Below are 18,431 nucleotides of genomic sequence, written 5' to 3' on the forward strand. Positions count from 1 at the left end.
ATACCCACCCCAATACAGGTTATACTTTGGTTGGCACTGTTGGATGCATCTCTCATAGACTACGGACCCACAGAACTCACACATACAATAATCCTCAGACAATAAACCTTCACACTCTCTCCAAGTATCCAGAATAGCAGATCTCTTAACAATTACTGTACTAAGATTGGTCAGACACTTCCCTGATTGGCATAGCACTCCTCCTCTCGACTCTACTCCATCAATACTGCCATTAGCTCCCAACTCCTCTATTGGTCCCCCATCACAGAAACCAGAAATCCCTGAACAAACCAGGATGATGGAAACTCTGGAAGAGAATACAAAAATGCAAAACACAGCAGACCAGTGTTATGGAAAAGTGTCTCACCAGCTAAGGCAGGAAAACTTGGTTAGATGAGTTGCCTGCCAGGAGGGCAGGATTTCTTGGCTAGATGAGTTGCCTACCAGGAGGGCAGGATTTCTTGGCTAGACGAGTTGCCTGCCGGGAGAGCAGGATTTCTTGGCTAGATGAGTTGCCTGCCAGGAGGGCAGGATTACTTGGCTAGATGTGTTGCCTGCCAGGAGGGCAGGATTCTTGGCTAGATGAGTTTCCTGCCAGGAGGGCAGGATTTCTTGGCTAGATGAGTTGCCTGCCAGGAGGGCAGGATAACACAGGCTGAAAATAGTTCAGGTGTAAATGTACAGTTTGATTACACACAGTAGGGTTGAGAAAACTGTAGCTGCTGATTATACAGAGGAAGTACGGACCCAAAGGCTTGGACCTGCATACACTGAGCACAGCATGTGGATGGTAAATAGTTCAGGTGTAAATGTACAGTTTGATTACACACAGTAGGGCTGAGAAAGCTGTAGCTGCTGATTATACAGAGGAAGCATGGACCCAAAGGTTTGGGCCTGCATACACTGAGCACAGCATGTGGATGGTGAAAACAGACAGCAAGCTAACAGCAATCAGAGCATAGTGGAACAACAGTCTTGAATAATTGAACTACCTGCTTAAGCCTGGAAGGCAGCGTGGAGGGAGACGGAGAGTGGTAAATAGAAGCAGCGGCTGAAGTGTAGACAATCACGGAGGATAGCTGGAACAACCAGACCGAGCTGTAGGAGGAAACTCTATAACCGGCGAGGGGGAATGAATCTGGAAGCTGCAAATAGGAGGAGCAGCCAATCAGCAGCATATGGAGTATGAGTCACTCTCTGCAGCATCCCCGGTGCTTGGTAATCAGCAGAACCAGATTCTGAGTCAGTGTAGGTCCCGAGCCAGTGGGAAACAAGCCACGGCTTGTGACAGTACCCCCCCCTTGACGCGGGGTTGAAGAACCCTCAGAGCCTGGTTTAAAGGGAAATTCCTGAAAAAACATTCTCTTCAACCTGGGAGCATGTAAGGCATCTTCTGGAATCCAGGAACATTCTTCCACACCATAGCCCTTCCAATGGACCAGAAACTGCAACCGACCTCTAGATACTGTAGAATCCAGCACTTTCTCAACCACAAACTCCTGTTAACTGTGGACCACCACCAGAGCAGGCCTGAAAGAACTCCAGTTCCCAAATCTATCTGACTTATGGACTGGCTTTAATAAAGAGGCATGAAAAGTGTTGTTAATCTTTAACAAATTTGGTAGTTGGAGTTTGAAAGCAACTGGGTTAACTCGAGAAATCATCCGTAAAGGACCAATAAACCGAGGACCCAATTTGTGAGAGGGTTGCTATTTCTAGTGGACAGCCACACTAAGGACTTCATTCAGAGTCGGTCGAAGTGGCCGCACAGTCGTACGCCACCGATGTTCGCTATACTGCGCATGCGTAAAGTTCGCAATGCGAGTGTTCAAACTAGCCGCTACGATCAGAAATTTCTCTCTCCTTGAACACAGCCAGGTCGGTAGTTTGAGTGACATATTGAGGCGTTTGTGGGTGGTAACAGGGGAAGGTGCTTGAAAACGGGGGAGTGGAGATCCGAACGCAGGTGTGCCTAATTATGCAAAAGGCATTTAATGGGAGTGCATACATTTTATGGGAGTGCATAATTAACAAAGTAGCGTCATGGCACATGTGACATGGGAGGTTTTTACACTGACATGATCGTAGAGCTTAAGAGAGGGTATGGTCAACCTTAAGCTCTATGACCAGTTCCGATGGTTCCTGATGGTCTCGATTAATCCTTATATGCCCGGAGATGACGTGTAATGCGTACGAGAAGGGGGCATATTTTTTTGTCTTCCAGCCGCTTCCTCCCCTTGGTCGGCCAGCTACCGATCCGAACTTAGGGACGCAACTTGTGAGGGAATCATTTGCATATCCGGCCCCTTTTCCCGTACGACCGAGTGGCCACTTTGACTGACTCTGAATGAGGTCCTACGTCCCCCCTTTTGAACGTGCAAGGCCTCCAATGTCTATCTGCCAATTTCTTAGAATGGAGAGATACCTTGAGGAGATTATGATGCACCTTGGCCCAAATACCACGGAGTCTGGAAACAGTCCCTGCATCAGAGGATCTGGAGAATGATAAATCAAATGAATTGGCCCGAGGATGTTGGCCCGTCACACAATAGAAGGGTGAAACTGAAGATACAGAGTGACAAGAATTGTTAAAAGCAAATTCAGCCATGGGAAGATGAGACACCCAATCATTCTGAATTTTGAGACGTAACACCGTAAATATTGCTCCAGGGTTTGATTAGAACGTTCTGTCTGCCCATTAGACTGTGCGTGATATCCTGAAGACAAGCTGAGACTGATACCCAGTGCAGTGCAGAAACATCTCCAAAACCACGCAACAAATTGCGTCCCACGGTCGGAAACAATGTCACAGGGAAGACCATGCAAACGAAAAATATGTTCCAAGAATAGGACAGAAAGTTCTTTGGCAGATGGCAATTTGGGCAGAGGAATAAAGGGCGTCATTTTGCTAAAGCGGTCCACGATAGTCCAAATAACTGAACAGCCAGCAGAGCGAGGAAGGTCCACAATGAAGTCCAATGGTGATGGTGGTGTACGAGGAGTCTTGTTACGAGCACAAACCTCACATGCCAAAACAAACTCCCGAACGTACAAAGCCAAAGACAGCCACCAAACCGCACGAGACAATAATTCAATGGTCTTATTGGTGCCTGGATGTCCGAAAGCCTGTCTCACATGGAAGTCCTGTAGGACAGCTTTTCTCAAATTTACAGGAACAAACAGGCAATTGGACGGTCTACCAGGAGGCGAATCCTCTTGAAACAGACAGATCCTCAGCCAAATTTCAAGATAAAGCCACCTGGATACAAGATCTGGGAATGATGGATTCTTTGATCACAGTATCCTGTTGGACAGGAGTGAAACTCCTGGACAATGCATCAGCCTTGATGTTAGTATATCCGGGTCGAAAATAAATGAGAAAATTAAATCTGGTAAAAAATAGTGCCCATCGTGCTTGCCTGGAGTTAAGCCTCTTGGCCAATTCAATGTATGTCAAATTTTTGTGGTCGGTGAGGACAGAGATCCGGTGTTTGGCTCCTTCAAGCCAATGTCTCCAATCCTCAAAAGTTAACTTAATGGCAAGCAGCTCCCTGTTCCCAACATCATAATTACACTTGGCTGAAGAAAATTTACGTGAAAAAAATGCACATGGATGGAGTTTGCCATCCAACGGATTACTCTGAGAGAGAATAGCTCCTGCCCCAATCTCAGAGGCGTCCACCTCAACCACAAAAGGCAGATCTGGATCCGGATGTTTGAGAACAGGGGCACTGGTGAAAGCAAGTTTGAGATGTTCAAAGGCCTGAACTGCCTGACTAGGCCAGTTAGAAGCATCCGCACCTTTCTTGGTTAACTCTACTATGGGGGCAACAATGGAGGAAAACGAGCCAATAAATCTCCGATAGTAATTGGAATAACCAAGGAAACGTTGAATGCCTTTCAATGTAGTAGGCTGAACCCAGTCCAATACTGCTTTAACCTTTCCAGGATCCATGGAGAAGCCATGAGGAGAAATAATATATCCAAGAAAAGATACTTGATCCACATGAAACTCACACTTCTCCAACTTGGCAAATAACGAATTCTCTCTCAATTTAGATAATACCTGACTGACATGCTGGACATGCTGGTGCATGGAGTGAGAGTAAATGAGGATGTCATCGAGATAAACAACCACAAAAATGCCAAGAAACTCCCGGAGTACATCGTTGATAAAGTCTTGAAAGACTGCTGGAGCATTAGCCAATCCAAACGGCATAACTAAATTTTCATAGTGCCCCGTATGTGTATTGAACGCCATTTTCCATTCATCTCCGGTCTTGATCCGGATCAAATTATAAGGTCCACGGAGATCAATCTTGGAAAAAATGGAAGCTTGCCGGAGCTGATCAAAAAGTACCGAGATCAAGGGCAAAGGGTACGAGTTTTTGATGGTGATTTCGTTCAATGCCCTAAAGTCAATGCAAGGACGTAATGACCCATCCTTCTTCTGGACGAGGAAGAAACCAGCCCCAACCGGAGATTTAGAAGGATGGATGAATCCTTTAGCCAAGGCATCCGCAATATACTCCTCCATGGCCTTATTCTCAGGTATAGAAAGAGAATAGAGACGACCCTTGGGTAACTTGGCTCCTGGTAACAGCTGAATGGTGCAATCATATGGACGATGAGGTGGTAGAGAATTGGCCTTTGATTTAGAAAAAACATCTGCAAAAAGATGGTATTGAGCAGGAAGTCCTGGAAGAGACTCTGAGACAGCAGAGATAGCTGTCCGGATGGGTGTAGATAAACAGCAATGTTTACACGCTGGACTCCATTTGACAAAATCCCCCGTAATCCAATCAATGATGCGATTATGGGTCATTAACCATGGAAACCCCAAAATGACGGGAGCAAAAGGACACTGGAGTAGCAAAAAGGAAATCATCTCCGAATGCAAAATTCCAACTGAGAGATGAAGAGGTGGTGTCTTGAATTTGATAAGACCATTAGCCACCAGACCACCATCTAACCCACAAATAGGAACCTCTTGACGTAAAGGAACTGCAGCTAAACCTAAGGAATGAAAAAATTATAAGTCCAATGGAATGGACGGATTGCGATAGATGTACCACCACAGGAACTAGCAACAACTTTTTTGAGGAAACAGATGCCAGGCCTAAATGTAACTCCTCTTTTACATTCAGACCCGATCTTTTACTGCAATCAAAGGGAACCTCGGCCACCAAAGGGAATACTGCTGTACAGAAGCTAGATGCACAGTGGCCGCAGCAGCAGTGTAATGCATGCGCATGAAAGACACAATGGCGCAACCCACGTGATCAGTCACATGATTGGGACATTGACGAACCCGGAAGTGAGTAGGGAAATACTGCGAGCGGACATCTGAGTGAGTATAAAACAGAAGAAGACACAGACAACCCCATTTGCCCTTGAAAAAGTCCAAATTGAGGACGAAATGTGTTGGGACCAGCACCCAATACTCAGCATTTAATATTGACTCAGCATAGACTTTTAACAGTTTTATAGCGTCTATGTTTGGATGGCTGTATTACCATTTAGACAATAAATTGCATTATTTTACAGACTCCCATGAGTATAACAGCATTATTATTAGCATTGCATAACAACACATAGCCTCATATCCACACCTATTGGGACAGGAACCAGTCACCAGGAGGACCAGCAGAAGCTGTTTTGGTAAGTACTATCCAACTTACCTTTATCTGCACCACCAGTGTCCGTACAATCCTGATACTGCACTCATTGTTTTGAGGTACCAAAGGTGAAGTAGAGGCTAGAAGAGGTTTTTTGCATACAACAGACAAGAACTAAAAGGAGCAAGTAAAATTATACCATAACTCCAGCATTATTGAACACACTGACCACAGTTGTTGCAAAGATGATACACCACACCATCATAACGCAACTTTCTACAGACTGATGTTATTCCAGCATCAATGAACACACTGCCCACAGTTGTTGCAAAACAGACACACCATACGATCATAACACAACTATCTACAAACTGACGTTACTAGGGATTCTATATCCAAATTACATTTGCATACTGAAAATTCTGCCTACAGTTATTGCCAACCAGTCAGATGAAGAAGCCCAGAGTCACAACTGTCTACACACATTTATGTTATGGGATACAGCCAATACACATAATTGCATAGTACACGTTCATATTGTATGCTAGATCATCGAGCGCTTGCCCTTCCCCAAATTTGCTATCATAGTATCAAGAGGTTGGAACACCTCATAGAGTAAGCTGCTAGTGGTTTAGTGGGTCAGAGAGCATCCTGTGAGCACCTACCATTCTTTGTTTATTGTTTTCCGATCTTTTACTGGCCTATGTGGGCAAGATTTCAGCGGATGACCTCTAACTCCACAATATAGGCAGAGGCCTTGAGATCGTTGTCTTTGTCTCTCCCTGGGCGATAGCCGGAAAGCTCCCAGTTGCATGGGTTCCTCAGAGTCCTCTGCCAGCAGCCAGGAAGGTGACCTAGGCGACTGTACAGAAAGACTGCGTTTTCGTTTGCATTCTCGGAGGCGACGGTCAATACCGATGGCTGAAGAGATTAAGTCATCAAGGGACTCAGGTGATGGATGTTGGACCAAAATGTCCTTAATGGCATCCGAAAGACCCAAGCGGAATTGGATACGTAATGCCGGGTCGTTCCATCCTGAATCCACTGCCCATCTCCGAAACTCTGAGGAATAATCCTCCGTGGGATTCTTTCCCTGCCGAAGAGCCCACAGCTTGGATTTGGCCAAAGAACTACGGTCAGGATCTGCATATAATAATCCAAGAACATTAAAAAAGGCATCTACTGATAAAAGCGCAGAATGAGTTGAAGCAAGACCAAATGCCCAAGTCTGTGGATCTCCTTGTAAGAGCGAGATCACTAATCCTACCCGCTGAGTCTCGGATCCAGAAGATAAAGGTCGGAGATGAAAATAGAGTTTACAACTGTCACGGAAGTTCAGGAACTGAGTACGGTCTCCAGAAAACCTATCAGGGAGATTCATTTTAGGTTCTTAGGGAACGGCTCCAGGAGTGGATGCCCGAACATCCTCAAATCTTATAGAGAGCTCCTGAACTTTGTGGGTAAGCACTTGGATCTGTGCGGCAAGGATTTGTGTAGGGTTTTGAGCCTGATCTATAATGAAGGACATGGAACGCACAGACTTAAATACAAAGTTGGCCGGTTATTATGTTATGGAAAAGTGTCACCAGATAAGGCAGGAAAACTTGGTTAGATGAGTTGCCTGCCAGGATGGCAGGATTTCTTGGCTAGATGAGTTGCCTGCCAGGAGGGCAGGATTTCTTGGCTAGATGAGTTGACTGCCAGGAGGGCAGGATTTCTTGGCTAGATGAGTTGCCTGCCAGGAGGGCAGGATAACTTGGCTAGATGAGTTGCCTGCCAGGAGGGCAGGATTTCTTGGCTAGATGAGTTGCCTGCCAGGAGGGCAGGATTTCTTGGCTAGATGAGTTGCCTGCCAGGAGGGCAGGATAACACAGGCTGAAAATAGTTCAGGTGTAAATGTACAGTTTAATTACACACAGTAGGGCTGAGAAAGCTGTAGCTGCTGATTATACAGAGGAAGCACGGACCCAAAGGCTTGGACCTGCATACACTGAGCACAGCATGTGGATGGTGAATAGTTCAGGTGTAAATGTACAGTTTGATTACACATGGTAGAGCTGAGAAAGCTGTAGCTGCTGATTATACAGAGGAAGCACGGACCCAAAGGCTTGGGCCTGCATACACTGAGCACAGCATGTGGATGGTGAAAACAGACAGCAAGCTAACAGCAATCAGAGCATACTGGAACAACAGTCTTGAATAATTGAGCTACCTGCTTAAGCCTGGAAGGCAGCGTGGAGGGAGATGGAGAGTGGTAAATAGAAGCAGTGGCTGAAGTGTAGACAATCACGGAGGATAGCTGGAACAACCAGACCGAGCTGTAGGAGGAAACTCTATAACCGGCGAGGGGGAATGAATCTGGAAGCTACAAATAGGAGGAGCAGCCAATCAGCAGCATATGGAGTATGAGTCACTCTCTGCAGCATCCCCGGTGCTTAGTAATCAGCGGAACCGGATTCCGAGTCAGTGTAGGTCCCAAGCCGGTGGGAAACAAGCCGCTGCCACGGCTTGTGACAACCAGTCCATTGCCATAGCGAGGACCTGCAAATTTCTTTAGTTCAGATATCTCACTGCAACCTTTTAACTCTCCCGGAACAAACTTGTGATCGACAGGTCTACGTTAATTGCCTTGTCTCCGCCTTGTATCTCCACTGGTTGGTTGACCTTCTTACAGTGAGTTGAATGGACCCAGGTATCTCTCTCCGCCACCTTCAATGAGGTTGTACTCGTCAGCAACACCTGATACGGACCTTCCCACCGATCAGTCAAACAACCTAAACGCAATAAATTTTTGATCATAATAAATTCTCAAGGTTCAACATCATGACAGTTTGTTACAGGCATATCATGTGACAACAATTTCAGTTTCTGCTGTTGCTGTTTTAACTGTTTACTCATTGTTATAAGATACCTTACAGTTACCTCGTTGTTACCTGTCAAATCTTCCTGCCGACTTATAATCAAATGAGGTTGTCTACCAAACAGTATTTCAAAGGGGGACAGATTAAGAGGAGGCCTAGGAGTTGTCCAGGTACTATGAAGCACAAGTGGTAGTGCTTCTGGCCAACCTAGTCCAGTTTCTGACATGAGTTTACTTAATTTGTTTTTAATAGTGCCATTCATCCTCTCCACCTTGGCACTGGCTTGCGGTCGGTAGGGGGTATGAAATCGGCTATTAATACCCATCAGTTTACACATACTTTGGAAAACATCACCTGTGAAATGAGTACCCCTATCACTCTCAATAATTTTAGGGATACCGTATCTGCACACAAACTCCTGAACGATTTTCTTGGCAGTGAACGTAGCAGTATTAGTGGCAGCTGGATATGCCTCAACCCAATTAGAAAACACATCAGTGCACACTAATACATACTTGAGATTCCTGCAGGGTGGTAATTGGATGAAATCAATTTGTATTACCTGAAAATGTCCGTCAGTTGCAGGAATGTGGGATGGTTCAGTAGGGATCGTTTTCCCAATGTTTTTCCTCAAGCAGGTCAGACAGGACATTGCTCTCTTTTCCACTTGAGAAGAAAAACCTGGTACGCACCAGTATGCTCTCACCAATTTGCACATGCCTTGCTTTCCCAAATGAGTCAGACCGTGCGCTGCCTCAGCCAGGCTTGGGTAGTACACCTTGGGAGCCACTGGCTTACCTTGTCCATCTCTCCAGGGTCCAGAAGACTCTTGCCCACATCCCTTGGACTTCCAGACTGCCTTTTCCTGAATGGAACACAAATTTTGCATCTCAATTAATTTCAGCATGTCAATCGTTTGAAAAGTCATCATTTGTTCAGTTGGTACATTCATTTTTAACCCTGCTGCCCATTTTGCAGCTTTGTCTGCCCTGTTGTTGCCCAGTGACACTGGATCATCCTCACATGTATGGGCTTTACACTTAATTACTGCCACTGTCTTAAGCAATTGGATTGCTGTCAATAGTCCTTTTATATGTCTGGAATGTGCAATTGGTGTGCCTGCTGCTGTCATAAATTTTCTCAGACGCCATAGAGCACCGAAATCGTGTACTACCCCGAAGGCGTACCTAGAGTCAATGGAAACAAATGTGGGAGCGCTAATAGATTTGTTACTAAATACACATATAAATAAATAAATATAAATAAAAAGATGAACAAATTTTTTATCTCAATGACATAAATCAATCAAAAAAAAATAAATATATATATATATACAATGGGGTAGATGGGCAGCGGCACTCCTCAATAAAATGCGTTACAAATTGGGTATATGAACCACTAATTTACTTCAACGTTTCAATCTTACACGACTGCAATAATTTGCTCCTAGCTTCCAGTTACCATCCCAGAAGTCTAATTAAAGGTCTTCCGTACTCTCAGTATTTGAGAATACACAGGATCTGTAGCAACCTTTCTGAAGAACTTCAGCAAATGGACCGCATGACGGATAATTTCCTGAGTAGAGGGTATTCTCTGAAATCCTTGAATACTGCTCGCCTAAAGGCCTTATCTGCCCCTAAATGTCCAAATTTTTCACAAAACAAAGAGAAGAAACTGAAAGATAGTTTGGTTTGGGTCAATCATTTTAGTGCAGGTAGTGATATGATTGTCAAATCTGCAAAAAAATTTTGGCCTCTCATTAAATCTGATACCAACTTACCATCTTTGAAAAACACTGCCCTTCTGCCTTGTTATAAACGAGGTAAAAACGTTCACGACTGGCTTGTACACAATGATATTACCGGTTTCGGTAAGATCACAAAAACAAATTTTTTATCTAAAAAACATGGTAATTATAAATGTCTCGGCTGCACGACCTGCAGCTTTATGGAAACATGTGACAGTTTTGTACACCCGCATACAGGCTTTAGATACAAAATTAACCATGTACTCACTTGTACCAGCCAGTTCGTTATATACTATATTCGGTGCCCTTGTGGGCTTTTATATATTGGTAAGACCACTCGCCAATTTCGTGAAAGAATGGCTCTCCATAGATCGGCCATTAGATTAGCTTTAAGTGGTAGTGAAAACTTACAACCGGTGGCACGCCACTTTAGAGAGCACAGACATGGTCTGTCCACTATACGTTATAAAATGATAGACCACGTTCCAGTGAATATTAGAGGTGGCGACAGGTCCAAGATCCTGTTGCAGACAGAAGCCAGGTGGATACACCGTTTAAATACAGTCCAACCTCATGGTCTGAATGAGATGTTACCGTTAGCTTGTTTCATCTGATTGGGTACCTCACCTCTGACATTTATGCCCTTTATGTTATTTACATTTTTGCATTGACCTGTTGCTTCGCATTGACTATTCTCCTGCTCTATTGCTATAATCTCAGATGTCTGTAACAGTTCTTTTATGTATTGGTGATGGTGGCACGGACCTGATGTTTATGTTTTGTGTACTCCATTGTCATAGTGAGCGTTACGTCATACGTCGCGCCCGCTGGACTGTGTGCCGCAGGTGACGTCACTGACAGCTTCCGACAGACGCGGTGTGTCTCATTCGTGGTACTATATAGGTAGGTGTTATTTCATTTTGTATTTACTTCCTGAAGAAAATCGTGTAAGATTGAAACGTTGAAGTAAATTAGTGGTTCATATACCCAATTTGTAACGCATTTTATTGAGGAGTGCCGCTGCCCATCTACCCCATTGTCTACATTTTCTGCAGAAGGCACCCATTTAGTGGTTATTCTGAGGGACGAGTGCCGAGCCTTTGCTACAATATATATATATATATAAATATACACTTACATAAATATATATTTCTGCAAATCAGCAAATAAACTGGTCACATAAATAATGAGAGAGGGAGAAAATATAGATAAAAGAATATAATAAATATAGGGTATGATGTATCTCAGTAATTGTTAAAAAATGTCTCAATCAGAGTGAACTTCCATAGCCTCTGTAGTATATAGAGTCTTATGATAAAATAGTTGTTAAATTATCCAAAAAAAGGGGGATAACAGCTGTATTGGAATCAGATGAATCACAAAAGTCTTGATCACTATATATAGAATAATACTGTCACAGCCTTTCATATGAGGTTGTGCTGGCTTACCCGCTGGATGAATGATACTCCTTAGGTACCCGGTGGTGAAAGTAATGTATGCTGTGTATCCATTTGCGTATCCCGGCCGGGAAAAAAAATATATATGGATAGATGAGTAAAGCAGCTTGTAATGGTGGTGGCAGTATAGCTCTGTAAGCGGAGCGGCTGTGATAAATGCTCGCCGTTCTTGAATAAATAATGTCCCGCTGGATAGCAGTGTTCACTGGGGATAGCCTTTTTAATAGGCTCTTAGCAGCTGTTATTGTAGAGTCAGCGTGTTGCTGTTCTTGAATCGTGCCTGTGAGAGCTGCCTCCGGAGACGGCCTCTCAGTCGTTTTGATGCCGAAGACTGGCTAAACTCAGTTAGTCTGGTTCTCTAGGTTGTGAATGGGAGCAACCAATGCGTTTCCCGGCTCTAGTATACTGGCCGTTTCCTCAGAAGTAAAATTCCCATTCACATCGGTTAGTCTTATAGCTGAAGATGATTATAATCAATTGCAGGTGAAAACCACATCAGTTGTCAATTCAATTATTAGTGACACTGTGTGGTAGCCAATTAATGGAAATTGTCCACCGTTTATACGCTCTTGGTGATTTCTAAATTACACTTAAGATTGTGAAAACTGTAAAAATTAATACCTTCAAAATAATATATGTGCACACATATATGTGACTGTATATACACCCTAATGTATAAAATGAGCAAGAATACAGAATTAAAAGAATATTCCTATGTGAGAAAAATAAATAAAAATACAAAAAAATAAAAAAATAAAAAAATGTATAAAAATGAATGATATAAATTAAAGATATATAAATTAGTATGGCTGAAAATAAAACTTCTCTGATAGAGCATAGTAAAAAAAAAGAGTACAAAACAATACATTACCTATATACAGAAATCTATAAATATGCATAAAGTATATATATATATATATATATATATATATATATATACAGGTTGAGTCTCCCATATCCAAAATGCTTGGGACCAGGGGTATTTTGGATAATGGAATATTCCGTATTTTGGAATAATTGCATATCATAATGAAATATCTTGGGAATGGGACCCCAATATACACACAGAATGCATATATGTGTTATATGCACCTTATACACATAGCCTGCATCTCATTTTATACAATATTTTCAATAATTTTGTGGCTCAAGCAAAGTTTGTGTACATACATGAAATACATTTATGTTTCATTTACACCCTATACACACAGCCTGAAGGTAATTTTATACCATATTTTTAATAATTTGTGCCTTAGACAAAGTTTGTGTACATTGAACCATCAAAAATCAAAGGTTTTATTATCTCAGTCATGCCAAAATTATTCCGTAATTCGGAATATTCCGTATTTCGGAATATTTGGATATGGGAGACTCAACCTGTACTTGTATAGTGTAATTAACCCCCAAAAATATTTTTAATTTGTCTAACAAAATACTGACCTCTGCTGAACAATCTCTTTTATCCAAATGTCTAAAATTTGCACCTCAAGCGAGACCCAATCTGTTTTCACTTTTTGTTGATCTAAATAAATTTATTAGAACTTTAAGTAGAAAGCGGTATTTCTGTATGAAATCACTGAATCAGAAACAGATGGATGGTTCTCCAATTGTATTAGATAGTAATGATATTGGAGCTTTGGATACTCTAGAATCATTACTTGAAGAGAATCAAGATGAGATTTCAGATATTTCAGGGATTCCAATATACAATATAAGTAAACCTAGAATAAATACTGTTAAAAAACCTTCTGAATTTTATTCTCTTCAATACAGAGGCCCATTCATAGAAAGCTTTTATACTACCACAATGAATGATTTCAGGAATTTCTGCAGAAATAACAAAGATTATACATTTAAAGACAATCTTTCTCTAATAGAGAGAACTGCTTTGAACAGAGTGGTGAAAGATAAAACCATAATTATTAAACAAGCAGATAAAGGGGGGAGCTTAGTATTACTTAATAGAGAAGATTATTTACTAGAAGCTTCCAGACAATTGGATAACCAGCAATTCTATCTGAAATTATCCTCTGCTCCCACTAACAAATTTCAAGAAGAATTACACATCCTTCTCACTAGTACTCACACCACTGGCATGATCACTAAAGACACATTTACATTTTTATTTATAGATCAGCCCATTATCTATTTTTTATTTTCTACCTAAGGTACACAAATCTTTAGAACTCCCACCCGGACGTCATATAATTTCTGGTGTAGGTTCAATGACTACTAATCTTTCATCTTATGTAGACACATATCTACATAAATATGTCAGTGCACTCCCATCCTATATTAAGGACACTACTCACTTTATGCAGATGATAGATTCTATAATCTGGAAAGACTCATGTATATTTTTAACATGCGATGTCGAATCACTTTATACTAATATCCCACACGAATTTGGTTTGATAGCTATGAATCACTATCTATATGGTGACTTAGATATGGACTCTAACTTAAGAGATTTTCTTTTATTATCTATATGCTTTATTTTGGAACACGTGGCACAGCCATGGGTACCAGGTTCGCTACGAGCTATGCCAACCTCTACATGGACCTCTTTGAAGAGCGCCATGTTTGGTCAGGCAAGTTTGGAGTGAACCTGGTGCTCTATGGTCGCTATATTGATGACATTTTTATCATTTGGGATGGTGGGATTGAAGAGTTGGATAAATTTATTAATCACCTCAATCACAAAACTTTTGGTTTGTCTTTCACTCACACTTATGATTCTACTACTATTGATTTTCTTGATATTCAAATTAAATTATTATATGGGAAAGTACAATCAGCCACTTATGTAAAAGAGGTCGACTGCCAGAACTATCTACACTACAAGAGCAGTCACTATAGACCTTGGAAGAATAACATTCCCAAAGGACAGTTTCTTCATCTCAGACGAAACTGTTCAACACAAAAAATTTTCGAGACACAGAGCCAAGATCTCTATTAGACTTTTGTCCACAAGGGTTATCCAACATCCATTCTAGATCAAGCTCTTAATGAAGTTTATAAAATACCTAGATTGTCTATCCTTTCTAAAAATGATCATAAAGACAAACAAACTGCCAACAACACGTCATCTGACAGATAATTTACTTTTGTCACTCAATTTAATACAGCGGCTTACGACATTAAGATAATCCTCAATAATAACATGACCATACTACATCATGATTGATATCTTGGCTCTTTACTTCCATCTAGAAATGTTGTTACCCTTAGGAAAGCTCAGACTTTGAAAAATAAATTGACTCCTAGTGCTTTCCCTATCGATATACCAACAACATCTATATCCTCTGTTGGCAACTGGTTACCACCTAAACCTAAAGGTTTTTATAAATGTGGAAGAGACAAATGCATAACCTGTAAACATACGAGTAATGGTACTCATACCATTATTTCAAACAGTACCAAAGCAGAACTTGACATTAAGAGTTTTCTGAATTGTACATCACAATTTGTCATTTATGTTATTCAATGCAAATGCGGTATCCAATATGTTGGTAGGACAACATGTAGTTTACATCTTAGATTTTTAGAACATAGAAGGAACATCATTAAAGGTTTTAAACAACATAGCCTTTCGCGGCATATATACAGCTGTCAAACAAGTGATATGAAAGACATCACTATCACGGCCTTAGAATAAATTAACCACACTAAAAGAGGTGGAGATAGATTTAACCTTCTATGCAACCGTGAAGCATTTTGGATCTTTAATTTAGATACTCTTTCACTGAAAGGTCTCAACGACACTATTGAGCTCAATAATTGCTGACATCAGTACGGCTGTGGAGTTCCAGATCCTAGGTCCCTAGGGGTGGTGTTCCATGGGTGACACTCAAGTTCAGATCATTAAGGTTGACCAGTTGTCACCTTCTTTTCTCCCCCCACAATCTGTGACATGTGTACGATTCACCACTGGTCAGTCCCTGCATTTTGAGTTTAAGTATATCTCAGTGCTGAGACTGGTCACTGCTGCATCGAGCATGTTTCTTCACGGTCTATTTATTAATTTATCCATGTATAGTTTTTAATTTCTTCTATCTTTATTATTAGTTATTGGGTCTCCCTGTCATTCTACTAATAATATTATTATTATTGTTAACAGTTTAATCAAGCATATTGATTTTATTCCCATTTTCTTCATGGGAATACCATTTTATTACACTTTGGATCATTATATTTAATTATTATTCTACTATCCAGTGGATTTCATATATATCTATGTGCCTCTTGACCCATGCATGTTGTCTTACTGGTCAGACCCCACACTTTGAGTCTAAATATATCTCACTTTTGGGGATGACCACTGCCACAACACGTATGGGAGTTTTTAGTTTAAAACTTTTTTATATTTCCCCTTCCCCCCAAATGTAATTTTTTTTGGGTTCAATAGACCACAACTGATTAGACATACCATGTTAGGTCATTTTTCTACTTGTATCTTAATACCAGATATATTTTCTTAGTCTTTCTATTGGTTCATGATCTTTTTATTTATTATTATTTTTTCTTTTTTCTTTGCATTATCAATTTTCCGTTTACGAATTTATAATAATGATAACTATCACATTATATCATTAAACATTATTTATTTTATTGTTACCTTTATCTCTAATAATCATCATTATTATTAATTTTATTATGGTCAGATATATTATTACTGGATTATCTAGACATGATTATTCAAACTATACAAGTATATATATATATATATATATATATATATACTGTATGCATATTTATAGATTTCTGTATATAGGTAATGTATTGTATTGTACTCATTTTTTTACTATGCTCTATCAGAGAAGTTTTATTTTCCGCCATACTAATTTATAAATTTTTCATTTTTATCATTCATTTTTATACATTTATTTTTTTATTTTTTTATTTTTTTGTATTTTTATTTATTTTTCTCACATAGGAATATTCTTTTAATTCTGTATTCTTGCTCAATTTATTCATTAGGGTGTATATACAGTCACATATATGTGTGCACATATATTATTTTGAAGGTATTCATTTTTACAGTTTTCACAATCTTAAGTGTAATTTAGAAATCACCAAGAGTGTATAAACGGTGGACAATTTCCATTAATTGGCTACCACACAGTGTCACTAATAATTGAATTGACAACTGATGTGGTTTTCACCTGCAATTGATTATAATCATCTTCAGCTATAAGACTAACCGATGTGAATGGGAATTTTACTTCTGAGGAAACGGCCAGTATACTAGAGCCGAGAAACGCATTAGGTGCTCCCATTTACAACCTAGAAACCAGACTAACTGAGTTAAGCCAGTCTACAGGATCAAAACGACTGAGAGGTCATCTCTGGAGGCGGCTCTCACACGCACGATTCAAGAACAGCAACACGCTGATTCTACATTAACAGCTGCTAAGAACCTATTAAAAAGGCTATCCCCAGTGAACACTGCTATCCAGCGGGACATTATTTATTCAGGAATGTAGAGCATTTATCACAGGCGCACTGCTTACAGAGCTATACTGCCACCACCATTACAAGCTGCTTTGCTCGTCTATCCATATATATATTTTTTTCCCGGCCGGGATCCGCAAGTGGATACACAGCATACGTTCCTTTCACCACCGGGTACCTAAGGAGTATCATTCATCCAGCGGGTAAGCCAGCACAACCTCATATGAAAGGCTGTGACAGTATTATTCTATATATAGTGATCGAGACTTGTGTGATTCATCTGATTCCAATACACCTGCTATCCCCCTTTTTTGGATAATTTAACAACTATTTTATCATAAGACTCTATATACTACAGAGGCTATGGAAGTTCACTCTGATTGAGACATTTTTTAACAATTACTGAGACACATCATATCCTATATTTATTATATTCTTTTATCTATATTTTCTCCCTCTCTCATTACTTATGTGACTGGTTTATTTGCTTATTTGCACAAATATATATTTATGTAAGTAAATATATATATATACACTGCTCCAAAAAATAAATGGAAGACTAAAATAACACATCCTAGATCTGAATGAATGAAATATTCTTATTAAATACTTTGTTCTTTACATAGTTGAATGTGCTGACACCAAAATCACACAAAAATTATGATTGGAAATCAAATTTATTAACTCATGGAGGTCTGGTTTTGGAGCCACACTCAAAATTAAAGTGGACAAACACACTACAGGCTGCTCCAACTTTGATGTAATGTGTTTAAAACAAGTCAAACTGAGGCTCAGTAGTGTGTGTGGCCTCCACATGCCTGTATGACCTCCCTACAACACCTGGGCATGCTCCTGATGAGGTAGCGGATGGACTCCTGAGGGATCTCCTCCCAAACCTGGACTAAAGCATCTGCCAACTCCTGGACAGTCTGTGGTGCAACGTGGTGTTGGTGGATGGAGTGAGACATGACGTCCCAGATGTGCTCAATTGGATTCAGGTCTGGGGAACGGGTGGGCCAGTCCATAGCATCAATGCCTTCGTCTTGCAGGAACTGCTCACACACTCGAGCTGCATGAGGTCTAGCATTGTCTTGCATTAGGAGGAACCCAGGGCCAACTGCACCAGCATATGGTCTCACAAGGGGTCTGAGGATCTCATCTCGGTACCTAATGGCAGTCAGGCTACTTCTAGTGAGCACATGAAGGGCTGTGCGGCCCCCCAAAGAAATGCCACCCCACACCATTACTGACCCACTGCCAAACCGGTCATGCTGGAGGATGTTGCAGGCAGCAG

The sequence above is a fragment of the Taudactylus pleione genome, unplaced genomic scaffold, assembly GCF_031769625.1.
Source record: "Taudactylus pleione unplaced genomic scaffold, aTauple2 ptg000814l, whole genome shotgun sequence".
Classification (NCBI taxonomy): Eukaryota; Metazoa; Chordata; class Amphibia; order Anura; family Myobatrachidae; genus Taudactylus; species Taudactylus pleione.